At 38.2% G+C, this 27,621-nt stretch overlaps 1 long non-coding RNA gene across 1 annotated transcript in view; it reads left to right on the forward strand.

Moving 5' to 3' along the window:
* Window positions 1-846: 846 nt before the first annotated feature.
* LOC125095493 (uncharacterized) overlaps window positions 847-27,621 on the forward strand; it is a 43,787-nt gene continuing 17,012 nt past the window's right edge. Inside the window, exons 1-2 of the long non-coding RNA XR_007125918.1 lie at window positions 847-951; window positions 4,413-4,593. This is a non-coding gene — a long non-coding RNA (uncharacterized LOC125095493). The remainder of the gene's footprint in view (window positions 952-4,412; window positions 4,594-27,621) is intronic.

Raw genomic sequence — 27,621 nt, forward strand, 5'->3', positions numbered from 1 at the left:
AGGTTCATGTTGGTCTAGAACTCAGATTTTGTATCCCCTCATCTATTTGTTCCACCACCGTGATTGTGCTCTCACTCAATTCAAGGCACAATTCCAGGCACTTTTTTTTTTTTTTTAAGATTTTACTTATTTATTTGACAGACAGAGATCACAAGTAGGGAGAGAGGCAGACAGAGAGAGAGAGAGGAGGAAGCAGGCTCCCCTCTGAGCAGAGAACCTGATTCGGGGCTTGGTCCCAGGACCCTGAGATCATGACCTGAGACAAAGGCAGAGACTTAACCCACTCAGCCACCCAGGTGCTCCTCCAGGCACTTTTGACTGAGTCTGTCCTCGTTGTTGTAAGGTACAGCAGAAACATTAGCTGAGGCTTTATGGGTCCTCGCCTACAGGCAGGCTGTAAGACTAAAGATTGTCATCTGGTGCAGACAGAAGTCAAGCAGGCCAAAGACCAGAGGGCCTGGCTGAAGCAAAAATCCCCAAGAGGAGAATCCGTGCTTAGTGCCCATACCTCCCGTTCTTGTGGCCTTCCTTTCCTTAGGAGTTCTGTGGATTCTCTCTTGCTGCCTCTTGCTGCTCACACCCATTCCTGGGTGACCTTCCAGGGGCGTATTCCTCCCCCCCATGGTGTCATGTGAGCACCTTCTCCCTCTCTCTCTGCTTCCTAGCTCACCTTTCCAGAGTTGTATCCCATTGTGTGTTCTCTCTTCTCTAAGAGAATAAACTCTCAGTGCAGAATGCTATGTATTGATGTTGATGGTATATTTTATGATTTTCAGCTTATGATCACTTTTGTTTGTGTGTTTTCCTTGGCATGCATAAGAATCTGGACAATTGCGAGCAGTTACTGATATCTTCATCTTGCAGAAGTATAGAGCACGGAAGTGAGATGTTGAACATCAATCACGTGCATAGAAAGATGCAGAGCTTGGAGTTGAACCCAAGTATCTGATGGTAAGTCCAAATATAGTAACCCTCTCAGTGATGTTTTTGGCTGAGCATTCTTGAGACACAATGCTTAACCACTTAGATACTCCTACTGAATGGGGAGTTCCAAGCTAACTAGCTGCATGATCGTTCTGCAGTAAAGGGAGGGTTACCAATAATTAAAATTGAGTTTATAAAACCCTACGTTATAGAAGGTAAGTGAGGAGGGAAAACAGACAGATGGATAAATTTCTAAATACTTCTGAGTCAGAAAATCTTTGAGCAGGGCAGAATATTTGGTTTCTGAATAAATCATAATTTGATTTGATAAAAAGTTAGGCTGGCTGGAAAATCTATGAAGTGTGACAAAATGATTATTGTTTAATTGAAAATAATTAAATATGGGACACTTGGGTGGCTCAGTGGGTTAAGCCTCTGCCTTTGGCTCAGGTCATGATCCCAGGACCCTGGAATCGAGCTCCACATCGGGCTCTCTGCTTAGCAGGGATCCCGCTTCCTCCTCTCTCTCTCTCTGCCTGCCTCTCTGCCTACTTGTGATCTCTGTCTTTCAAATAAATAAATAAAATCTTAAAAAAAAAGAAAATAGTTAAATAAAAAGGTAATGTAGTTCAGATGAGTGAGGCAGCAAATTATCAACAAATATAAAAGCTACAAATTTAAAAGTAGGTTCTGGGGACTTTCATGACTGGAGATAAATATACTGGTGAAGCCATTTATTGTTATTCAAATGCCTAATAATTTGGTATTGATAACAAAGAGGTGAATTTCTGTTTTCAAGGTCATGATGAATGCATGGGGCATTAAGTCCAATATCAATAAATATGTAGGAAGAATAATTTGTCTGGGGAAGAAACAATTAGAATGGAAAAAGAGCCCATTAGAATCCTAGCCATATTTAGAGCCAATCACAAAGAAAAAAAATAATCCATGAGTCAGGACAGAAAACATTTTTTTTTTTTTAAGATTTTATTTATTTATTTGACAGAGAGAGAGATCACAAGTAGACAGAGAGGCAGGCAGAGAGAGAGAGAGAGAGGGAAGCAGGCTCCCTGCTGAGCAGAGAGCCCGATGCGGGACTCGACCCCAGGACCCTGAGATCATGACCTGAGCCGAAGGCAGCGGCTTAACCCACTGAGCCACCCAGGCGCCCCAGGACAGAAAACATTTTTAAAGAAAATAAATCTACAAGGAAATATGAAGGAGAAATAATTGCCCTCTCTTTGAAGCAAATATAATATGCTTCATAATATAATATGAAGCAAAACTAATAAGATTCAATTAGGAACTCCATTACTGTACGGCAATGGTTAGGGGGTAAGCTGAAGGCATGGGCAGGAAATGACAGTCTCCTTCATCCTGTTTATGCTAGAGACATGGGAGGAAGACAAACCATGGGATGACAATCAGCAGCCTCCTCATGCTGTGAAGGCAGGTGGCTGTATGCCTAAACTCACAGGCATGCAGAGGTCTGCTCCATAGTTCAGTTCATGAGCGACAACTCCAGTCTTTACTACACACAGAAAACTCATCTCCCTGGGAACAAGCCACCTCCCCCTGTCCCAGTGCCATGAAGACTTCTGGGTTTCTACACACCCTGTATTTTTATGAGCTCATCTCTTCTCACGCTGTCAATGGGAGAGAGCATTGGGCTCACTTGGAAACTTGAAAACTCAGCTCATTTCTAATAAGTTCAAGTTTTATGATTTGAAAAACTTTTATCAGTAAATAAAGGTCAACCATCTGGCAGCAAGTGTCTATTTGGCTCTGCTTTGGTTTTCTACACTATGTTATAAAAATATTACAGTCTAGTATGACATTAGCAAAGTGTGACATCTGGGCTTATACAAAATATAAGAGTTGGCAGGGGGACTAATTTCCCTTCTGAAAAATTGCCGTGGCACAAAGGAACTGAGGACAACCCAATGGCTGAGAATACAGCCCCAGACACTGCTGTCCTTGAGCCAACAGCATGCAGAACGTCTGCCTGGGAGGGGAAAGGGGCCTAATTACCCCAGAGGATCACACTGATGGATTGCCATGGGCCTTTGAGAATAGAGACTATTTTAGCAAAGGAGGAAAATTTTTCCCTACCTGCAATGCTATCTGGTCATACATTCAAGAATTAAATGAGAATACTTAAGGAAAAACCAAAAAAACAAAACCAAAAAACAAAAACCAAAAAGCAAAACAAAAAATCTGGAGGTATGGCAGTAATAAAGCTGGGCAACTTTTCAGTGGGTTTAGATGTTAAAGCATTTACTTTGGGGGTTGAAAAGTATAATTAAATTTTGGCACTGCTTTTAGGTGGTAATAATTTTTATTAAATTCCTTTTTCGTATGACCCTTTTTATGAGTTCAAGACAAACGCCATATTTATTTTTTTCCCCTTAGGCTCGCTGGGTACATTTTAATGCACTGTAATCTGAAAGATATCGAGTCCCTGACAGAAAGAATTCATGCGTCTGGGCAGGACCGTTGTGTGATCTCAGCTAGGAGCTGATTTTTTTAAGAAAAGAGAGAGGATCAAATTCAAAGAAAACTTCTCTTCTCATCTCTGGGCACTCAATTTTTGTGATGATTCAGGGACTCTTAATGGCCACTGGTACTACTCATAAATGGAAAATTACAGTAGCATTTTTTCATAGGAGTTAAAAAAATCCCTAAGCTTTAAGAAGCTTGGATATCTACAGCTCTGGTGCCTATTTAAGGAGAACTAGGGGATAAGAAATATTTTATCAGGAATCGAAATGATTGAAACCATGAAAATCCAAAGTTTTTACAAAATGCCGCATCATGGTAACAGGGAATACATTGGTGATTTGTGATGGTGGCATTTCCTTTTTTTTTTTTTTTCCCGGACTCAGTGGTGGTGGACAAGTTTGAATATCATTAGCTTCCTTCTGAGCTACCTCTGTCCTTCACCACCAGATTTCCTTTCTCAAGTGAGAAGAAGCAAATTATCACGTTTCCATCTGACTTCCTGGGAACGTGGTTCTCAAGGGAACACACAGGTCCAGATGGCTATTGAGGAAGTTCATGGAGAACCATCCCTGGAGAGCAGTCCTGGGCTCCCCTTCTTTAGCTCTTCCCACTACGAACCAATGCCCAGGCCAGGGCAGGCCTTACCTTTGGCTACTTTCCTCAGACTGAATAATACCCATCCTAGGAGTCAGTGAGAATGCCCGGGGGCTTCTGGAATTGGTAGGTATGATCATAACAGGGGCTGGGAAGAGTTTAGGGTGCTAGGACTATTTTTAACTCTCCTTGGGTGGTCCTGTCTCTGAGGAACTTACTTCTCAAAGAGCCTTATTACCCCAGAGTCGATGGTTATTATAAGGATGTGGCACTTTCTGTGACTGTGGAAGAGCTCTAGGGAGCCTTTTGCAGTCAGATTTTCCTGCCCTCCATTATACAAAGCTGTGGTCTATCTTGCTCTCCTGCATTTAGTATTTTCCTTCTTTCCTCAGGGGAGTCTCAAGACAGAAGAAGATCTTGACGTGAGTCCAGGGGCCTGAAGGCTGATGGGCATTTCCTGCACACCTGGGGATTCCAAGGGCAATGATCTGCATAGCCCTCCTGGGGTCCACGCAGCGGCTCACCTGGATGGATTGCCCCTCCTGTGCGGCTCTGGGCACTTCTGCTCTGCTGGTAAGCACCTCGTTGCCTGGGCCTTTCCCCTCCCAGGCAGACCCGGGACAGGGCTGTCTGTCTTTTCTCAGCCTCTTCTGAAATCCTATAATCTGTGGCCTTGGTGTTTGACTTCTATCACTTAACATGGTGTTTTAAAAGTTCACTCATGTGGGACCATATCAGAATTCCCTTCCTTTTTAAGGCTGATTAATAGTCCATTGTATGTAGATACTCCAATCCGTGTATCCATTCATCCATTGGTGGAGGTCTGTTTCTGCTTTCTGACTATTAAGAATAATGCTACCAGAAATAGTTTTTGTACAAATTTTTGTGTGCTCATATGTTTTCAATTTTTCCCTCCTTATTTCATTTCTTTTATGGGGTAAGTTCACAAAACTAAATCTCTTCCTTCTTATATTTTATTTTATTTTAAGTATTTTTTAGAGAAGCAATATGTGTAGTGGAAAGAGTATGGACTTTGGGGGACATATAAAATTGGGTGCAATTTCTAAATATGTTCTCCAATGTCTCCATCTTAGTTTCTTCATTTGCAAAGCAGGTATGTGTATACCAACTCAAAAGGATAATGTGGTTAGGAGTGCTAGACTCCTTTCCTCAGACAGCCTGGAGAATAGAAACCCTCCCATTGTCTCTGTCATAAGAATGGTGCTGCATGCTAGGAGATGCCCTTACTCGGCTTCTGTTACAAGCATGGTCTGAGTTATTTTCTGAACTGAATTCCTTGAGGCTTCATTGCATGAATGGAGGCTAAGCAGGGAGAAAGGAGAAATGAACATATTTTGGAAACTTTTGGTGAGAGGGAGGCTGGAACTGTATCCAATACTTTGCAAATATTGCCACATTTAATTCTCACAGTGGTTTTGTAAGATAGATCCCCTTTTCTCGAGAAGGCAAGATGGAAGCCTAGACATGTCAATTAATTTGTTAGAGTTCACAAAGTTAGTAAGTGGTAGATTTGGGGTCTCCTGTGAGATAAGTTTGTTGTGAAGGCTTCCATTCTTTCCATCATACTGTGGGTTCCAGAGCCATGAACATCTCCTACATAAAATGTGAAGGTTTCCTCATTTTTTTCCTAGGTCATGCTATGGGTAATGGGCATTCCCCAATTCTCAGTGACTCACAGAAACAAAGGTTTCTTCTTCTTAACATTAAAGGTTAAGTATAGATTTACTCTTCGTGTATTCTTCATTTGGGGTTTGTGTTAAGCAAGGACTATCTGGGATGCATCTTTCTTGATGATGAAGGACTAGAACAATGGTAGAACGATGCAACAACCTTGGAACTTCTGTTTTGGTGTCAATGCATCATTTCTGTTCAAAATCCATTGGGCATAGCCAGTCACATGGCCAGGTCCTGTCTCATTGTTGCATGGCATATGTGCCTCCCACATGGGGAACCAGTCTGGAGCAGGAACTGGTAGAAAAGACAGAGACTATTTTGAATAAACAAAGTAATCTTGCATGTGAGACTTCCACATTACTATGCACATGGCCTGAATAGCAGGAACTAGGAATCCATGGCTTCCCAGACTCCCTCCTACCTTGATGGCAACTTTACCCCAGTTTCTCTTGCTGGCTCTTTCTCTTCCTCTAACTAGCATCTAAGTGTGAGTGCATCCTAGGATGCATCCCAGGCTCTCCTCTCTCTGCACTCAAACTCTAGATGACCTCATCCAGTATGGTTCTAATCACCTTCAGCTTGCTGATAACTGTCTAATTTATCTTTCAAGTCTTGACCTCTCTTCAGGCTCCAATGGCCTTATGTTATCTCTACTTGGAATTCTAATGTGTAGCTCAAATGTAATATGTCCAAAATGGAACTGGTTCCTATCCATCCCTACCCTGGCTGGCATTCTTCCCTGTTGCCATAAATGGTACCATCTTCCACCCAGTTACTCAAAGCAGAAATATATGGTCCCTCCCTTACCCTCCCTCCCACATCAAATCCATCAGCAGCACATGCTATTTCATCTTTCAGATATTTCTCAAAATTATACAAGTCCTTTAGTGGTAAATGCCTGCACATAAGCTCAAGCCACTCTAACTCTTAGCTTGATCACTGCAATAGTTAACTAACTGGCTTTTGTACACCTTTTATTTTCTACCTAAACCTCCTTCTTCACATCCTCATCAGAATGATCTTACAAATGTATAAATTATGCCTTTTCCTCCGGAATTTAAGGAAAAGAAAAAATTTTCATGCCATGGGTTACCAGGCCCTGTGTGACCTGGCAACTGCCCCCTCTACTGGGGTAGTAGACAGTGTTCTCTCAAAATGTATGCCCTCCTTGAACCTTAGAATGGGACCTTACTGGGAAATAGGGTTTATGCAGATGTAATTAGTTATGTTAAGATGAGGTCATACTAGATAAGAGTGGGCTCAAATCTGATATGATTGGTATCTTCATGAGAATAGAAGAAACCCAGAAGCATTGAGGAGACACAGAGGGGGAAAGGCCATGTGAGGTTGGAGCCAGAGTCTGGAGTGAGGCAGCTATCAGCCAATGAATAGTGAGGACAGCCAGAGGCCACCAGCAGCTGGGAGAGAGGCACAGAACTGATTATCCCTCAGAGCCAACAAAAAGGAAATAACCCTGCTGACATCTCGATTTTAATTTCTGGCCTCATGAACTAGGAGAGGATAAATTTCTCTTGTTTTAAGGTGCCTTAAAACAAGAGAAAGTAATTTGTTATGACGGTAATTAGTTACGGCAGCCCTAGGAAACAACAAGAACCACCTCTTCTTGCATCATTTCACCCTTGTCCTCATGGGACACTGCCACACTGACCTTCATTTTGTCTCAAAGTTTAGTCTCAGCTTGGATCTTTTGAAAGTGCTCTCCTTATCCTCTTCCAGAGCTTTTGCGAGGACTGGCTCCTTTACCTCATCTATGCCTCTGTTCCTACTACTATAACCTCTGATTTTGGATCAACATGTTTACAGTAATATCTTGGCATGGATATATTCAGAAAGTATTCAGTGTATTTACTTCTTTGGTGTCATCCATTTTCACCCACGAAATCTGAAGCAAGGGTTTAGCACTTATATTGGAAGCATCTTCAATCAATAATATAAAGTTTGATTTAACTGTGGGTCAAATAAGATGGAGGGAAGGTGTGGGAATAGGAGGGTATCCCTTGGTCAATGAAATTCATGAAATTTCAGAATAAACTGATCCACTGGGATTGTTTTCAGGACTTTAAAAACTCCCACTGTGGTGGATTCATGGGAATGGTGTGTATGCCCCCTATAGCCACGAGGGGATTTCCTGGGTGAAGGTAGTCAGCACTTCTAGAATGTACATCTTGGAAGAAAGCAAATTTTGGAACTAAAGGTATATTTCACATGATTTCTTAACTGAAATCTTTCTGATAGAGAATCTGATAATTCTCTAATTTAGATTAAAAGTCCAGATATAAGGATATTTGTATTTCAGTACACACGTGACAGGGCCTCAAGATGAGCTTGAGACCCTGGTTGCTAATTACATGGGACTCTTATGAAGAAGGAAGAATACCCACAGGATTCCGAGCATTGGCTCTCCCTTCACTGGCTTGGTCACAGCAGGGCTATAGCATTTATCTGAGCTCAGGGGGAAAAAGGTAGAAATGAACATACAAACCAAACTGTATGTTACTTGTAGCTTGCAATGTGTATTTGTGTGATTAGAGTCAAATAATTTAGCAAACTTCTCACAGTTTTTGTTTCATAGGTTCATGTGGTTCTTCTCCCAGAATACTTGATACATTCTAAATCAGAGCTCCTTCATGGAGTATATAGATAAATACCCAAACAGAATTACCCTTGATTGTTAGACCTGGTGCCCCAAAGAAACTAATGAATCCATAACATCGGTGGGCAAGAAGGAATCCTAATATAAACTTAACTATTGATTTTAGGAAACAAAACATAACTTCAGTTCAGTGGGGCCATAAATGTTTTCATGAGTCACTATCACTCTTTTCCAACACTGGATCCCCACAGTAGTGATATTCTTACCCTGGGACATTCTCTGTGGCTGCGTGGAGACCCTTTAGCTCTGTGACTTTACCACAGTGGTAATTCTTACCTCAGGGCTCTTGGTCTGTAATGAGTATGCATTTCAGAACGAGAAGGTTCTTGTGAGCTCCTTGATGAAATTCTCTGGGAGATTTCATCAACAAAATTTCTGTTTTTCCGGACTGGGTGCATGAATTCAAATTCTTGATTTTAATGCACGTCACCAATGTGGTCATGCTTATGGGTATATGAGAATTCCATTTTTTTAAAAGATTTTATTTATTTTATTTGACAGAGATCACAAGTAGGTAGAGAGGCAGGCAGGGCGGGGGGGAAGCAGGCTCCCTGCTGAGCAGAGAGCCCAATGCAGGACTCGATCCCAGGACCCTGGGATCACGACCTGAGCCGAAGGCAGAGGCTTTAACCCACTGAGCCACCCAGGCGCCCGAGAATTCCATTTTTTTAAACTTATACAAACATGGCTTCATCTTTGTTATTTAATTAATTCCTCTCAACCATTGGGCAGGAATTAGCTGATACAAAACCAGAGTTGCCTTATGGCTGACCAGCTACCAGAGTCTAAGTGCCTTGGACTCAGGTTGCTTTCAAATTTTCCTGAATCTGGAGAATAGGTAGAGTATCAGACAACTGGCTCTGTAACAGACTGTGAAGTACACATCAGCAGCTGATTTGTTTAGATCTACTGTACAATGGGAAAAGATGATTAATACAACCTTAAAGACTTAGGTAAAATTGGGTGTTTATGTTGAGATGGGACATCTGAAGCACAGAAATATTTAAAAACCTGCCTAAAGGTGCACAGATCTAGTAAGTGATAGAATGAGGCCAAACAGAAGAACTGTTATCAGATGGAACTACATGTAGACATTTAGGCTCCCTTTCTGGCTGCTCAAGACTACAGGTCCTAAGTCTGCAGGACCTCATCTGTTCATTGTTATGTCCAAATCTACAACCTCTAAAATTTCTGTGAAGAGCCAGAAATGAAGGGAGGTTTTTTCACTGATGTCTTGGAGAGCAGGTTTGCTAATGGCCTAGAGACCATAGAAAAGAACAATAAAAAAGAAAGAAAACAAAGCTAGAAGTTCAAGGAGGAAAAGTGGTTTGAAACAATCACATGTAATAACAAATCCTTTGTGAAAAAAACAATTTGCTCCACCATATTTTAAGACTGGAACATGTGAAAATGCAGAATTATTTTTATTATAAATCTGCTACCTCTGGGAGCCCCCTCGGTGGAAACGGTGTAGCATGCATCCCCTTGGGGGGTGTGATAGATTCGCTATGCTGTGAAAGCATATTACCCATTTTGAAATGGAAGGCAGCCCTTCAGGTTCCAAACCTCAAAGGGCAAATTGTCTTTGCCTTCCATCTCTACATTCTCTTTCTGTCACCAACTCACTTGCTAATTTTTGTCTGAGCTCCACTTAAATATGAGCTAAAGCAAACTTAAATCATGCAGCTCAATTTAAAATAAGCAATGTTATAGTCTCAAAAGCTTTAATTAAAATTTTTTTTTCTATTTTTAAGAAATACTAAACTAAATCAAAAGCTCCTTTATTATTATTATAATTTCAGTTCTTTGGTTTATTGTGTTCTTTTTCTAGCTGCTAGAAGATATTTTAAATATGTCTTTGCTGAACCAATACTCTTACTTTTGTGGCTAAGCACAGAATGTCACATTTGATTGAACTATGAATTGAATAGTCCTCAAGCCACACACATACCTTAAGATTCTTTTATGCCAAAACAATTCTAAATGCTCAAAGTAGATTGCAACAAAGACTGATATAAAAATACAAGTGAATTTGTACACATTTGTATGAATTCATTTTAGTGCTCTCTATATTTCTTCTCTACAAGGATAATTTGAGTATCATTTTCTGCTATTGTTTTTAGAAAATTAACACCCAGATGCAGAATATGAAATACCTTTACCTTACATCATACACAAAAAAGCAACTCAAAATGGATTAAAAACAAACCTAAGACCTGAAAATTTTAAAACTCCTAAAAGAAAAGCAGGAAAAGCTTCAGAACATCGATCTTGTTAATGACTTCTTGGGTGTGACACCAAAAGCACAGGCAATGAAAAGACAAGTGGGACTACATTAAACTGAAAATCTTATGAAAAGAACAACCCACAAAATGAAAAGATAACCTATGGAATGGGGGAAAATATTTGCAAACTATATGTATCTGATAAGGGGTTAATGTCCAAAATATATAAAGAACTCATACAACTCAATAGTGAAAAAACAAATAACCTGACTATAGAATGGACAGAGTTTAAATAGACATTGCTCCAAGAAAACATACAGATGGCCAAAAGATATACGAAAAGGTGCTCAACATCACTAATCATCAGAGGAATGAAAATCAAAACCACAATGAAATATAACTTTATACCTATTAGGATGGATACTATTAAAAAAAAAGGTGTGGAGACATTGGAACTTTTATAAACTGTTGATAGAGTGTAAAATAGTTCAGCTGTCATGGAAAACAGTAAGGGTCCTAAAAAATTTAAAAATAGATCTACCCTATGATCTAGTAATCCCATGTCTGGGTATATATCCAAAATAATTGAAATGAGGATATGGGAGAGATAGCTGTACTCCCTTGTTCATTGCAACATTATTCACAATAGCTAAAATACAGAAACAACTTAAATGTCCTTTGATGGGTGAATGGATAAAAGAAAGGTGATATATACATATAATAAAATATAATTCAGCTTTTCAAAAGGAAGAAATCCTACCATATTTAACAATGTAGATGGACCTGGAGAGCATTATGCTAAATGAAATAAGCCAGTTACAGGACAAATACTATATGATTCCACTTCTATGAAGTATCTAAAATAGTCAAACTCATAGAAACAGAGAGGAAAATGGTGTTGCCATGGGCTGGGGAAAGGAGGAAGTGGTGAGTTTCTTGATGGATATTATGTTTGTTATGCAAGTAAATTATAGAGACCTATAGTACAAATAGTGCTTTTAGTTAATTTTATTGCATTATGTACTTAACCATTTTGTTAAGAGGGTAGATCACATGTTAAATGTTCTTACCATAAAAAAAAAAATACAAAAAAGTGAAGGAATACAAGGACATTTTTGGAGGTGATAAATATATTATTATCTTGTTTGTAGTGATGTTTTGGGGGGGTGTCCAAACTCATTAAATTTTAAATTTTATACACTAAATATTTGTAGTTTTTTAGTATGTCAATTATATCTCAATAAAGCTGTTTATTTTTTTATTTTTTTTAAAGATTTTATTTGTTTATTTGACAGAGATCACAAGTAGGAAGAAAGGCAGGCTGAGAGAGAGAGAAGGGGAAGCAGGCTCCCTGCTGAGCAGAGAGCCCGATACGGGGCTCGATCCCAGAACCCTGGGATCATGACCTGAGCTGAAGGCAGAGGCTTTAACCCACTGAGCCACCCAGGTGCCCCTCAAGCTATTTATTTAAATAAAAAAAAAGAAAAGAGAGAATTTGTTGCTAATGAAGATTTTCACTATGAGAAGGAAGGAAGATGGCCAGAAGATGACCACACAAGCTTTCTGAATACATTGATGTTATGGACTTCCTTTTATACCTAAGTAGAGTTTTGAAATTATAAGATTTCTTTATACCTAACTTCAAACTAAGAATTACCTTTAGTCAGCAGGATAGGAAGCATCTGGTAGAGAGGCTTTTTGGATATTCAGCATGAAGGAAGGGAGGCATTTGTCATCTTAACTTTGCAAATATTAATAGGGGCCCATAGCATACATTTGAAAGGAATCACAGTATTTGTCCAAACAATAATTAAGGGACTGTCATTTTGCTGAAGCTTTAACTTTCTACCTCTGAATTATCAACATGTAATGTCTTATTATGTATGGGCTGATTTCCTCATTATTAGATATAACTATTTCTGTGACAGGGAGAGGAAAAACATAAATTTGTTTTAACATTATCTGGCTTAAGAATGGTTCTATCTTCATTTGCCATTATGACTAACGTCCTTAATTTAATATTAAAGTATTATTCCAATATTAAACTAGTAGATGGTAATACTGATGAAGAGAAAGATAATGATGGCGATACTGTTGATGGTGGTGACTATGAAGGTATTTTAATTTCATTGTGGCCCCCAAATAATTGGTGTGGGTCTCTTGCGCCTGCCCAGAAAATGCATAAAAGAAAATGCACTCAAGCTCTCTGAGTACTTTCACACAACATATCCCTGATGGGACAGAGGGAATCATCCTTTCTGGGGTCAATGTGATGATCATCCCCAAACCATGGTGATCCTTACTAACATACAAGGTCATGCAAATATAACTTTCTAGTCTCTCATTTTGTCCTCATAATCTTGTTTCTCTGTCCTCAATCTTTTTTATCTCACTAGATCTGTACAGTGACTTTCAAGTAACTTTAGCATAGTTAATCCCACACGATAACAATTAACCTGAGTGTTTTGACCAAGTTCACAAAGTTCCTACTCAAGCTTTGACTCCAACCTACAATGCAGAATTCCCACTTCACTGTAGCAGGCTCCTCAATTTTGGACTGGGCAAGCTGCATATTTTATGTTTGTTTGTTTGGGTTTGGATTAGGAAGGTACCTGAAAATCTCTAATATCTCAATTGCTGTTTTTTCTCCTGTACAACAACTTTAGTCTAGAGTTTTGCATATGTACATGCAAACACTTACTGTATCTCAATATAGTATTTTTGGTTATAACTGAATCTCTTCACCTCAATATACATTTCAAAGGGGCATCTGTTGTAAATTAAATGGAACATTTATAAGAATGAGGAACAATCAGAATCATTTCCCCTGAAGAAATTAAAATATTACCAACTGAAGTTTTTTACTTCCTCATAAACCACCTTAGCCCCATTAATTCTCTTCTCATTTTTATGAACACCCTAGAGACTGTCTCTTTCTCAAACCAGTCCTAAATGGGAAGTCCCAAGGGTCCTTTTGGACACCCTGCTCATGCTTTGGAAGCATGATTCATGTTGCTAAATTTCAAATTGTTATTTCATCATGAGTCTCAAAAATATTACATTATCCTGATGACTCACTATTGACAGTTGGAGGTTACCTCAGATTTAAATTATTTCATGCTGGCAGTATGTGCATGAGGCTTTTGCTTTCGTAATTTTTCTCAATTTACTCACGCAGTTTAGAAAGGTCCAGATGGAGATGAACATATTGAACACTTAAAAAGAAATGTTTGTGTAGTTTATGCAGGAAGTAAGACGCATTTCTTAATACCCAGAGAAGGTTGTTTCCCTTTCTATTAGAAGTTCCAAATGAAATAAAATCTTGGACCGCTGCATTTCCCTGCAGTAGTTAAGCTGATACAGCAGATACTTCGGTTTTAATTATTTATGGATGAGACATGTGAAATGCCTGCCAAAGGTAGCAAAGGGAAAATAATGGCTGGTATTACACAACTGACCTTGAATCCAGCTCTGATTGAAATTAATTACCCAAAGTTTTAAAATCTCAGCTTCTTATATTGGTGGAAATGTCCTTCTCTGGTGATAATGAATAGTTCCATTGTCCCACTGCAAGCTTTGCTTATCACAAGTATTTATTTCATAAAATATGGTACATCTGATCCTTGCAGGGAAAACATTTATTAATTGACTTGATCTTTTTTTCTAATTCCTGCATATTGTGTTACCCTAACATTTAGCCCTTGACATTCCATTCAGGCCAGCTGTTATTTTGTAGAATGACTGTTTATAAAAATTAGCTCAATTTTGGGTTGACCTCTAGAACGTTTTGCCACTCAGAAGGTACAAACAGATGGTCTCATATCCTTTTCTTGGGTTCTCTATTGTCAATCTAGTATGTGTTACATGGGAGCAACTACATAGAGGAGATTATTATTCCTGTTAATTTTAATTAGCTGTTAGTCTTCTTAGGAGAGGATAGGTGGTCAGAATGGGGATAATGCTAGCTCATGACTATATAACCCAGTCTTTAGGAAGGATGTTTAGCTTAGAAGGCTCAGTGGCTTTCTCTGATAATTTTAAGGGTCTATTTAGTTTCTGTATACTTGAGTATCCACGACGATGTTGCCCCCCGCATTACAGGTGCTATTCCCCACAGTCTCTGGATCAGGGCATGCTTGGGATCATATCAATGGTAGCTGGGGGCAAAGTTTCTGCTAGAGGAAACCTCAGTGACAGGAAAATGAGAAGTGCCACACTGGAATGCTGAGAGAATTCATTTATAATAAACAGTAATTAAACAGGGATTATTAGGGTGGCACATTTACGATGTGAAAGTAGAAGTTGTGTCAACACCTTATAAAGTCCCCAAAGTAATTCTGCTGAAACATTTGCTTTGGGCTGAAGAACAAGGTTCTGTTCTAAGGAAGACGGGTTTTGCTGTTTGTTGTTTTGAAAAACTCTTCATAATAGTCTTTTTGGTTTTAAGACTTTAATAGAGCTTTCTCAAGGCTTAATATATAGCTCTGTGGAGTCAAAGAGACCATTCCTTATCACTGAGTTTTTCTCATAATCAATGTTATTCCTTGTCAAAAGATATCATTAAAGATATGCATGGCAACTTACTTTTTGGTGTTTTTGTTTTTGTTGTTGTTGGTTTTGTTTTTGTTTTTCTGAGAACAAATTTCAAGCTATAAGGCTACATTTAAAATCCCTTGTCAGGGAAGCCTGGGTCTCCCTTGGTTTTTACTATTTATCTCTGGCTTCATCATTCCAACCTACAGGCCTCACCTATCACCTGAGCCTCAGACAAAGGCAACTGGGCTTCCCCTGATGCTTGGTGTTGACTCAACCTCCCATTCTCATCCTTCAGAAACTTGTTAAAACTGAAGTCTTCTATATTTTAACTTCCCAGAGTTAGCTTGATGAATGAATGTTCTCTGATGTGTTAATGAAGAGGAGGTAGGATATCAGCCTCCTTTTCAATAGTTCAACATTTATTAGGCCTTCTAGAAACATTTCTGTTTAGTAAAAAGAATCTCTAATAATAAGAATCTCAATAAGGTAAGAATAAGAGACCAGTGCAACGATTGTCGAGTAGGGTTCTCTGGGTAAGCACCCTACATTGCTTATACACTGGATTTACCCCACGAGAATGGTGTAAGATTTCAGGTCAAATGACTTTTTAAAAAAAGGGTACATGGAAGAGAGAAGGGTATAAGAAAAAGGACATCTGTCCATCCAAACTGTCATCACCAATTTTCTAGATTTTCATTTGGAACATGAAAATCTCTTTTCCTCCCTTATTGTTAAAACACCATCCCATTATAATAGCCAGGTATGAGTTGAACTTTCATTTAAATCATATTTATTTTGTACCTCCAATATTCTAGGAACTTTCTAGTGACTAGGAATACAAAGGTGAATAAGATAACAAATCCATCTCCAAAAGTATGTTTAGCTAGGAAAGCCAACTACTACCAGATTTATTATTTCGAAAACCCGTATTTTGCCCTATTAAGTAAGTGAAGCTTAAGTAGTCTCAAGTATACATAAGAGAACATCCATCTTAAAGAAAAACCCTATGCACAAGGAATCAAGATGGTTGTTGGAACATTCAGTTTCTCTGTGGTCTTTCCTTGGTTTGAAATATGACCATTTTTTTTTAAGAGAGAAAATTCCAGAAGAGACAAAAGTCTTACTTGTGCAGAAAGATGTGGTGAGTCTCCCTACCTCCATCTTCCAAACAGGGCATTTATGTTTACAAGGTCTACTGAATATCAGTTTAATATGCCTGAAAACAGGAAAGAAACTCAACAGATTAATTGAGGAAGGATGAAGATATAAATTTTCCTCCAATTTTATGGAAAGAGAAGATAGTTTTTAATGGGAAGAACACTGCTAAGGAGAAATAGATAGGCTCTCAAGATCAGAGGTTCCTTCAGGGAAAAGATGTAGGGAAGCTAAGAACAGAATAGCTGGAAATTGAAAAATGAGAGACACCTCAGGGAACAAATGTATGAAGATCCTAAGTCAGAAAACATTTGAGAATGGAGAGCTTGGCAAAGATAGATTCAGAGGCAAAATGGGTTTAGGAATTGGAGAATTCTTTGCTTGTTTTTTTTTTTTTTTTAATAATTAGAGAAATATTTGTGGAACACACACCAATGTTATGAGGTTCTGCCTTCACATTCGTATTAAATATAAAATCTTTTCTGATTAATTTACCTATCTTTAAACCTTTCCCTAAAATATTGTTTCTAATTGGATAGCTATGGGATAGCCCAGGAAAATGAATTTACTCAAGGATTCTAGGTTGGCATCTAGGCAGAGAGAGACAGGATTCTGACATCATTCCTCATCAGCTTTCCTGCAGATGAAATTACCCAGGATTCTTCATGACAAGAGCATTTTCAACACAGGAGTTACATGCCTGTGTTTCTTGATGAGTGTGTAATTCACAGGATGGCAGAGTAGAAATTGTGTGAATATGGGAGTCATGCAGATTTCAGTTCAAATCCAAGTTCAGTAAGTTACTAATTCTTTGACCTTAATAAATTGCCATAAAAGACATATTTGTGCTCTTTTTATTCCATTTTTCCTAAGAATAACAGCATGATTTCTTTCCCTATGACACTAGATTGGCCTTTCCTTCATTTTACTAGAGATAATGTTTACGTAGACTTCTTGCCCTGAAAAATTGCAGTCAGTGAATTAATTCAGTTACTGTTCAGAATAAATGTACAGGTAAATTCTACTATGTCAGTTTTGCAATTTATCAGAAAACCCCAGGGATTAACCAGGATTGCTCCTGAATACATTATATTGCTCCCAAAACTCAGTCATTGAGTTTATCTCTTCAGAAAGCAATGCCTACTAGCAGGTAATGAAAAAAAAAATAAACATTTAAATTTACATATAATTTTCCCCTTTATTAACAATCTCTTTTGCTAACAATACCTGTTAGTATAATTTATATTTCTCATTACATCATTTTTTGTGCTTAGAGATATTTTACTGGGTACTACTGCAATACTCTTTGTTCTTTCCTACCTTCAAAGGTTTCTGTACTTAAATTTTTTTTCTGAATAACATGTCAAGGGAGGAATATATATTAAATACAGGGCAAATAATAAACCAATATAAAATACATTTTTGATGACACTAATTTATATACCATATATTGTGTATAAAAATATCTTTGGAGTTATGGCTAAAGGCAAAAGGAGTAAGATGTTACAAAGTTCCAACTGGAAATAGAAATTTTTAATTGTGAACCTGTTGCCTGAAAGTCAAAATTTCTTTAACGACAAACATAAATAAGAGGTCAAAATCAAACAAAATTTACAAAACTCTGAGCGGTTTTAAAGAACAAATTAAACAAAGAACAATTAGTATTCATTTGGTCTCCATTCATAATTAACAGCTCATCTATGTGTGTTTAAGAGCCTGAGAAGGAAAATCAGTTAACCACAGGATTCCTTATTCAAATTGAACTGCAGTCCTCCTTTGGACTGTCATTTTTAACCTATCAGCTTTTATGAATTCTATTTTTTTTTTTAAAGATTTTATTTATTTATTTGACAGAGAGAGATCACAAGTAGACGGAGAGGCAGGCAGAGAGAGAGAGAGAGAGGGAAGCAGGCTCCCTGCTGAGCAGAGAGCCCGATGCGGGCCTCGATCCCAGGACCCTGAGATCATGACCTGAGCCGAAGGCAGCGGCTTAACCCACTGAGCCACCCAGGCGCCCATGAATTCTATTTGAAATGGGACATCAAATATATAGATAATTCTTCCCTTTATAATTTTTAACTTTAAATTTCAATATAGTCAAAATGCAGCGTAATACAAGTTTCAGGTGTACAATACGGTGATTCAACAATTCCATTGGTTACCTGGTGCTCATCACACCAATTGCAGTCCTTAATCTCCACCACTTATTTCACCCATCCCCCCCATCCATCTCCGCTCTGCTAGCTATCCATTTGTTCTCTATAGTTAAGAGTCTGTTTCTTGGTTTGTCTCTGTCTCTCTTTTCTTTCCTTTACTCATTTGTTTTGTTTTTTAAATGCCACGTGAGTGAAATCATATGGTATTTTTCTTTCTCTAGATCCATCCATGTTATTGCAAAATAGGCCTTATAATTTTTATCAGAAGAAAACGCAATGATAGTATTCTGACCTGAAGACAATATAAAACTTTAAATGACACACGTTTTAAGGTTTGAATTGACCACATTTTTCTTTTCTTTTCTTTTTAGAATTTAATTTAATTTTTTGTGTGTTTGTGTTCCAAAATACATTGTTTATGCACCTCACCCAGTACTTCATGCAATACATGCCCTCCTTAACACCCACCGCCAGGTTCACCCACCCCACCACCCCCTCCCCTCCAAACCCTCAGTTTGTTTCTCAGAGTCCACAGTCTCTCATGGTTTATCTCCCTCTCCAATTTCTCCCAGCTCACTTCTTGTCTCCATCTCCCAATGTCCTCCGTGTTATTCTTTATGCTCCACAAGTAAGTGAAACCATATGATAATTGACTCTCTGTGCTTGACTTATTTCACTCAGCATAATCTCTTCCAGTCCCATCCATGTTGATACAAAAGTTGGGTATTCATCCTTTCTGATGGAGGCACAATACTCCATTGTATATATGGACCATTTCTTCTTTATCCATTTGTCGTTGAAGGGCATCTTGGTTCTTTCCACAGTTTGGAAACTGTGGCATTGTTGCTATGAACATTGGGGTAGAGATGGCCCTTCTTTTCACTACATCTGTATCTTTGGGGTAAATACCCAGTAGTGCAATTGCAGCATCATAGGATAACTCTATTTTTAATTTCTTTAGGAATCTCCACACTGTTTTCCAAAGTGGCTGCACCAACTTGCATTCCCACCAAGAGTGTAAAAGGGTTCCCTTTTCTCCACATCCTCTTCCAACACTTGTTTACTGTCTTGTTAATTTTGGCCATTCTAACTGGTGAAGGTGGTATCTCAATGTGGTTTTGATTTGAATCTCCCTAATGGCTAATGATGATGAACATTTTTTCATGTGTCTGGTAGCCATTTGTATGTCTTCTTTGGACAAGTGTCTGTCCATGTCTTCTGCCCATTTTTTGAATTGATTATCTGTTTTGTGTGTGTTGAGTTTGAGGAGTTCTTTATAGATCTTGGATATCAGCCCTTTGTCTGTAGTGTCATTTGTGAATACTGGAGAATCAACAACAAATTAAGCCAACCCCACACAGAAGGAGAGAAATAATCAAGATTAGAGTAGAGATCAATGAGATAGAAACTAGAGATACAGTAGAACACATCAACAAAACTAGAAGCTGGGTTTTTGAAAGAATCAATAAGATTGATAAACCACTGGCCAAACTAATCCAAAAGAAAAGAGAGAGAACCCAAATTCATAAAATTATGAATGGAAAGGGAGACATCATGACTAACACCAAGGAAATAGAAACAATCATCAGAAATTATTATCAACAGTTATATGCCAATAAATTAAGCAACCTTGACAAAATGGATGCATTCCTGGAAATCTATAAACTTCCAAAACTAAATCAGGAAGAAATTGACAACCCGAATAGAACAATATCTAGTAACAAGATTGAAGCAGTGATCAAAAACCTCCTAAAAAACGAGAGCCCAGGACCTGAGGGATTCCCTGGATAATTCTACCAAACATTCAAAGAAGAAATAATAGCTATTCTCCTGAAGTTGTTTCAAAAAATAGAAACGGAAGGAAAACTTCCAGACTCTTTTTATGAAGCCAGCATTACCCTGATCCTCAAACCAGGTAAAGACCCCACCAAAAGGGAGAATTTCAGACCAATATCCCTGATGAATATGGATACCAAGATTTTCAACAAGATCCTAGCTAATAGGATCCAACAGTACATTAAAAATATTACCCACCATGACCAGGTGGAATTTATCCATGGGATGCAAGTGTGGTTCAACATTGGTAAATCAATCAATGTGATAGAACAAATCAATAAGAGAAGAAAGGTGAATCACATGGTCCTCTAAATTGATGCAGAAAAAGCATTTGAGAAGATACAGCATCCATTCCTGATTAAAACCCTTCAAAGTATAGGGATAGAGGGAACATTCCTCAACTTCATAAATCTATCTATGAAAAACTCAGGGTGAATATCATCCTTAATGGGGAAAAGCTGACAGTCCTCCCTTTGAGATCAGGAACACGACAAGGATGTCCAATCTTGACACTGTTGTGCAACATAGTACTAGAAGTCCTAGCAACAGTAATAAGACAACAAAAAGAAATAAAAGGTATTCAAATTGGCAAAGAAGAAGTCAAACTCTCTCTCTTTCTGCAGATGGCATGATACTTTATATGGAAAACCCAAAAGACTCCATCCCAAACTACTAGAACTCACACAGCAATTCAGTAATGTGGCAGGATACAAAATCAATGTACAGAAATCAGTTGCTTTCTTGCACATTTTTCTTTCCTATATCTTAAACAACAGAGAACTATTCAGTTGTATCGATATATATGTTAAATGACTTCAAGGTAGATTATAAACCATACTTTACATGTGGAGCCATCATGGTAACAAGAATACTGTTACAACATGGTTTGAAATCTGAAGAAACTATGAATGCTATTGATTTCCCAGTTGTCTTCAATCTAAGATATATTGTACTTTGAAGTTACAATATCCTTCCATATATCAGTTTAGTCCCCTATGCATGCATGCATCCATTCATCCATCCATCATCCATCCATGCAGGATCCATCTTCTATTCATTCATTCATTCTAATTTCCATCTATTCTTCTGTGACAATTATCCATTGAATGGCCACTGTATGTTGGGAAACATAACAGGGGCTGGTAATACAGAGATCAACACAACAAAATCCCTAATTTCAAGTTGCTGAGGACCTCATGAAAAAGGTAGACATGTAAATCAATAATTACAACAATACCTTGTTGTAAGTGCCATAATAGATTTAGGTGTCCTTGAGAAAGACTTTGGAATGAGCACTTACATTTACCTGGCTGTTTGGGGCTGAAAATGGAAGAAGTGAGAAGGAATCAGAATACAGTAGATATATTAAATGTAATTTGAGTTAAACTGGTGACTACAGAGGATGAGGGACTACAGGAGCAGAGGAATCTAAAATGCAAAACGTGAAGCATGAGAAAGTAAGGTTGTTTGAAATAGTTGAATCACACAATACATTTAGCAATGGGAGAGGAGGGTGGCAGGATCATGGAGGAACTTGCTAACATACTGAGGTATTTATACTTGAGTTTGTGTAGCAGTATGTCTTAGACTAGAGTAACATATGGGTGCCTTTTCAAGGAGAATAGCTCTTGCTACTTCAATTGTTCACCTCAATTATTTTTATCATATCCTTACTTATATATGTACCCAAACAAAACAAAGCACAAACCCCTTAGATATAAATCTTTTATGTAACCAAAACAAACTTATAAGTAAAAAATGAACAATTATGAAACTATTACAATTGAATGTTAGAGAGATGTTTTGACTTCAGCATGTCTATGTGTCATGGCAGGGTGCAACTGATTCGCCATATCTCTCTCTTTAAACCACAGAGAGACCTTTGTTTGTGTATAATTCTGGGATGCCATTTGGGTTAAAGATGTTAACTTTTCCTGTGTCCTTTTTTTTCTTAGTCACAACACTGAGTGTGGCATCATTGTTTGCTAATGAGACCGCAGTGACAACAGGGCAGGTGCTGAAATCTCACAACCTGACTGTGTCATTGTTATCATCCCCAGCAAGCTTATCTTTATGTATTGGGTTATATCTGAAAAAAATGCAAAACTTGTAAATGCATAAAGAAGTCCAGGACCATGAAAATATCTTTGAGAAATACTGCCAGAGACAAAGAAGGGGCCACTGAAGAGTTACAAGCAAGGAAGAAATGTGGATGAATTTCCTTTTGGGAAGCTCACTCTTCAGTTAGAAAACTTGAAACCAGTCTAGGCAAAAGATGAAGATGAATTGTAGCAGCGATGGGAATAGGAAGGAAAAGGCAGATTTGAGAGTGATAGAAGTATAATTGACAGGATTTGGTTTCAGATTGGATGTGGGAGGTAAGGGAAATTGAAAATTCAAAGATGGTTCTCAGATTTCTAGCATGGTTGCCTGGGTAGCAGAGATACCATTGACTAATAGAGGGAGTGCTGGAGACAGAACAGTCTGTGGGTAGAAGACAATAAGACTGGCTTTGGATACATTCCATCTGAAATGCAACAGCTGTGGTAGAGTAGAATCTGAAATATGAGATTGGGGCTTAGGGTAGAAACTGGGCTATAGGGGAGATTTGGTCATCATAATCATAGCTGTGGTCATTGTGGCTTTGGACTTGTATGAGATTCTTACAATTAGAATTGAAAGCTAAAGATGGCAGCCCAGGTGATAATGATACTTCAGAGTGGCCAGATGGAAGAAGGAGGACTCCAGAAGGAGGCATATGAGGGCCACAGAGATGAGGAGATCTAGGAGAGTAGGTGTCATTGGTGACCATTGAAGACATTACTATCTTTTGCCTGATTTACTGTAGCAGGTTCCTAAATTATTGCTCTGTTTTGAGTGTTGGAGTTCTCAAATTCATTTCCATCTTTGTTGCCATCATGAGCAGTTTAAACCTAAACTGGTCATTCTCCTTCATAATCCAATATGTTTAGCAGACATTCATCCCTTGCTAATTGTTAATGTTTAACCTCTGGTCCTCTACAGATGTCACGTTTTCTGCCATGTTTGAAAACATGGTTTAAGTCAGGATACATTGGCATATTTGTAATGGTGGCTTCTCCCAACAGAAGCATGGCTCCTTTCCTTTTACTTGATTCCTATTTTTGAGCATCGTAATAATCAGGTCTAGGATATCTTCTCTACTAATATTCTCTCTCATGGTGATCTAAATGTTGTTGGTTTCCAGAGAGCCCCCCTGACCACTGTACTTATCTCTTTCCCTATTTATCTTTCTATTCATCTTTCTAGCTAGCTAGCTAGCTATCATCTTTATCTATCCATCATCTGTCATCCTGAGCTCTAAAATCAATATCCAATTGCTTGTTTGTACTCTCAACTTGGCTCCCGAAAAGACATATCAACTTTGGATTCTTCCAATTACCAAACTTATTTATTCCCAAGTAGCGCAACTTGAGTAAGTGAAAAAGTTTGCTAACAACCTTTTATCTCTCCCCTACACTCATCTTCAACATCCAAATATCATCAAGTCAGCCCAGCTAAGACCTCCATAGATATGCCCTCCCTGTAACCATATCAAAGCACCATTCTGGTCTCATTCTAGTTCCTTGTCACAGTACCCTGTGATTCTGGCACCTCCGAGGGGTCAGAGAAAGGAATGTTTCCAGTATCTGCAAAGGATGGAGGGCAGTGGAATGGTGTGGATGGTGGAATGTGCCAAGCCTAGGTTCGAAGCCTAACTCTGCCTCTTTCCAATGTGGCGAGTCTCCAAATCTTTCTGGATCTTAGTTTTCTCACCTGAAACAGGGAAATGACTATCTCACAGTTAAAATGAGAACTACATAAAAGCAAATATGAACAACATCCAACATGACTCAGATCCCAACACATAATTGCTGATAAAGTGGATTTCCTTTTACATCACCCTCACCCCTACTAACTTTCTCATTTTCCTATAGCATTGGTGAGAGCATAATATATTAGATCTCACAGATTGTGGTAAATATCATGGTCTGCCCCTCTCTGCAATTTCTTATTATGCAAAAATTGACTAGAAAGTAAGCCAACCAGGTCACTGAGAAAAAGCTTTGGAAAAAGATTAATTCCTGTCTGGGGTATCCTACTGGTAACAACCTCTGTCAGGAAACTCTTGACAGGAGACTCCAGCAGCCTTGAATCTGGAAAGATTAAAGAAAATACCAGAGAAACCTTTTCTGGGAGTTCCTCATCAGGTCCCAAAGAGTTCTATTGTGCTATCCCTTGGATTTCAGTCTTGACCCTGACCTTGAAATTTTCTATTCCAAACTCCATATGAATTAGTCTTTTGCTTTTAGACTGGCAGGGCCTATCTGACTACCATTTATATATGTCAAATAAGAGGTCATCAAATTATAGCCCTCAGGCCAAATTTGACCTTCTGGCTATTTATACAAATAAAGTTTTATTGGAACACGGCCACATCCACTTATTTACTTATTATCTAAGGCTGCATTCAGACTACAAGAGCAGAGTTGAGTATTTGTCACAGAGACTATGACACATAAAGTCTAAAACACTTACCATGTTCCCACATTTTCATATTACACTCTCTCACCCTTAGTCTTGCCATCTTTTAAGCAACAAAACATGTGTTGGATACTTACTGGATGTCCATCCCCAGATTAGACATTGAGAGTAGACAGGGCACCAACAGTGCTTCTGTCCTCAAGAGTACACAATCCAGATCAGTAACTCCCAACCAACTGCTGGAGATGGAATAGTATTACCCATATTCTCTCTTTGGTTTCTACTCCTAGGACAATATTAACGATAGACAAAAAGATTCTTTGTACACGAGCCTTTTCCCACCCACCTAAAATTTCTCCTGACTTGTCTCTCCTTCTCATGGAAGTTTTAGTCATGGGAATAATTCCTTATTATTATTATTATTATTTTCAGGAATTGTGGGAATAATTCTTCAGGGAAACAAAACAAAACAAAACACTCTTACTTTTCCCCTTCCCCAGATTCTTGATTCTTGGCTCAGCAGGATTGTTTGCTCTCTGGACTAGGTTAGACTTTGAGATCTCAAAGCCATTTCTTGTTAAAGACAGTTCATAAAATTAAAAAATACAGTTTCTTCCTTCCATGAAACCTTTCATGTTTCATTATAAAGTCTCTAGGTTATATTGTGCATCAAACACCACTTATAAACTCTTTGAAGTGTGTAAAGTGTTCTCTTTTGTTCAGCTATCATAGTAGCATATTGGAGATTAAGAGTTAAAAATAGTCATTGGCGTGTTGGCGTGAGGTGGCTGAGTTCAAATAAATCTTTTTCCCTAGAAAAAAAGATGTGTGTGAATGTTAAATATCTTGCAAATAGGGCTCAAGTTTGTGGGTATGTGTGTTCTTTTATTCACACTGACAGAGTAGAAAAAGGTATGTTGATGGATCAGAACAACCCTCAAGAGACATTTGTGACTGGGGCATCTGGGTGGCTCAGTGGGTTAAGGCCTCTGCCTTTGGCTCAGGTCATAATCCCCGGGTTCTGGGATCAAGTCCTGCATCGGGCTCTCTGCTCAGCAGGGTCTGCTTCCCTATCTCTCTCTCTCTGCCTGCCTCTCTGCCTACTTGTGATCTCTGACTGTCAAATAAATAAATAAAATATTTTAAAAAAAGAGACATTTGTGACCAAGTATATATGTGTATATGTGTATATGTGTATATATATGTTTATGTGTGTATGTGTGTGTGTGTGTGTGTGTGTGTGTGTATAATGATACAATAACCTGCTATTTTCAGATTATTCATCATGGTTGTCAAAACCTTGAGTTTATAGCAACAAATAAAAATTTAGGTGTTTTTCCCAACTCAGCTTAAGTTATCATTGCTCAATTTTTATTTGTGAATAAAAATTTTAGTGTACATTGAAAAAAATAGGAGAAAACATCAGTCCAATGAAATTATTTTCAAAACATAGTGCATTTTATATATTTGCACAGTTATAAAATTTCATTCAGAAATGAAATATATGAGGATATTATTTAATTCTATTTGATTTTTTTCTCAGATTTATTCATTATCTTCCATTTTGACTTTCTTTACCAAAAATGAGAGATTTATTACTTATCTTTAATTTCACCTTGACATATTTTATTATCATTGTTATTTTTTTATGATTTTATTTATTTATTTGATAGACAGAGATCACAAGTAGGCAGAGAGGCAGGCAGAGAGAGAGAGAGGAGGAAGCAGGCTCCTTGCTGAGCAGAGAGACCAATGCAGGGCTCCATCCCAGGACCCTGGGATCATGACCTGAACCGAAGGCAGAGGCTTTAACCCACTGAGCCACCCAGGCGCCCCTCATCATCATTTTTATTTTTACTTAACCAATTCATGTTTCTGATCTGTAAAACAGTGAGTTAATGTTAGGATTCCTCTCTGCTCTAATATTCTACAGTCAAGGAGAAGAACCGAGCTTGGCACACATTTAAAGATGGAGAAGGGGCAATGAAGCCAGAGTGAAAGACATAGTTCCCACCTTCTCTGAATCCTGAGTCTCAAATAGAGATATTTTCTTGATTTTCGCCCCCTGTCTAAATTGTCTGCTTCCTTGTACTATATATTATATAGTCTTCCTTTAACCTCCCTACATTTTACTTTTCTGACTCTATTCCCTCCATTCTGATTATTCAGTTTAGCTGTTTTTTTTCTTCTCTGTGCTTCTGTTTGGTTCTCCCAAACTTTGTCTTGAGTCATTTTCTCTTGCTTTTCGTGACTTTTCTTTGTTACGTTGCTGCCCTTAAGTGGTTTGCTCCCCCCTATTCCTAATCTTTAAAAACAATACTCCATTTTGTGGATGAGGAGAAACTTTTACAGAATTATTAAGAAACTTCTTTAGGTTCCCACAGATAGCATTAACATTGGTGGAGTTGAGACTCCAACTTGTGACGTTCCTACATTACCACCTTGGTTTTTAAAATAAATATTGTTTTCTATTCTAATGATTTTCTCTGGCTTCTTGGCACCTTGGCAAATTATGTTGGAAGCAATTTGGTTTGGTTTAGTTTGATGATTTCATTTGAAGAGATGAAGGAAGAAACTGGGACCCAAAAGCCAATAACGAGGTGATTGCCAAACTGTAGGAGTGCTATTCCAGAACAAATAAACAGCTATCTTAATTTTCACAACATCTAGGGATCTATTGTTATGACCTCCAGCAGAGTCTTCCAACTGTTATTAACAATTAATTTCCTAACTTGATTTGAAAGTAGCGGATAGTGGATCTTTTTATTTAAACTCTTCCTAGTGCAGCCCTGATGATTAAAAAAAAAAAGTTTCTAAATAA

The sequence above is a fragment of the Lutra lutra genome, chromosome 3 (genome assembly GCF_902655055.1).
Source record: "Lutra lutra chromosome 3, mLutLut1.2, whole genome shotgun sequence".
Taxonomy (NCBI): Eukaryota; Metazoa; Chordata; class Mammalia; order Carnivora; family Mustelidae; genus Lutra; species Lutra lutra.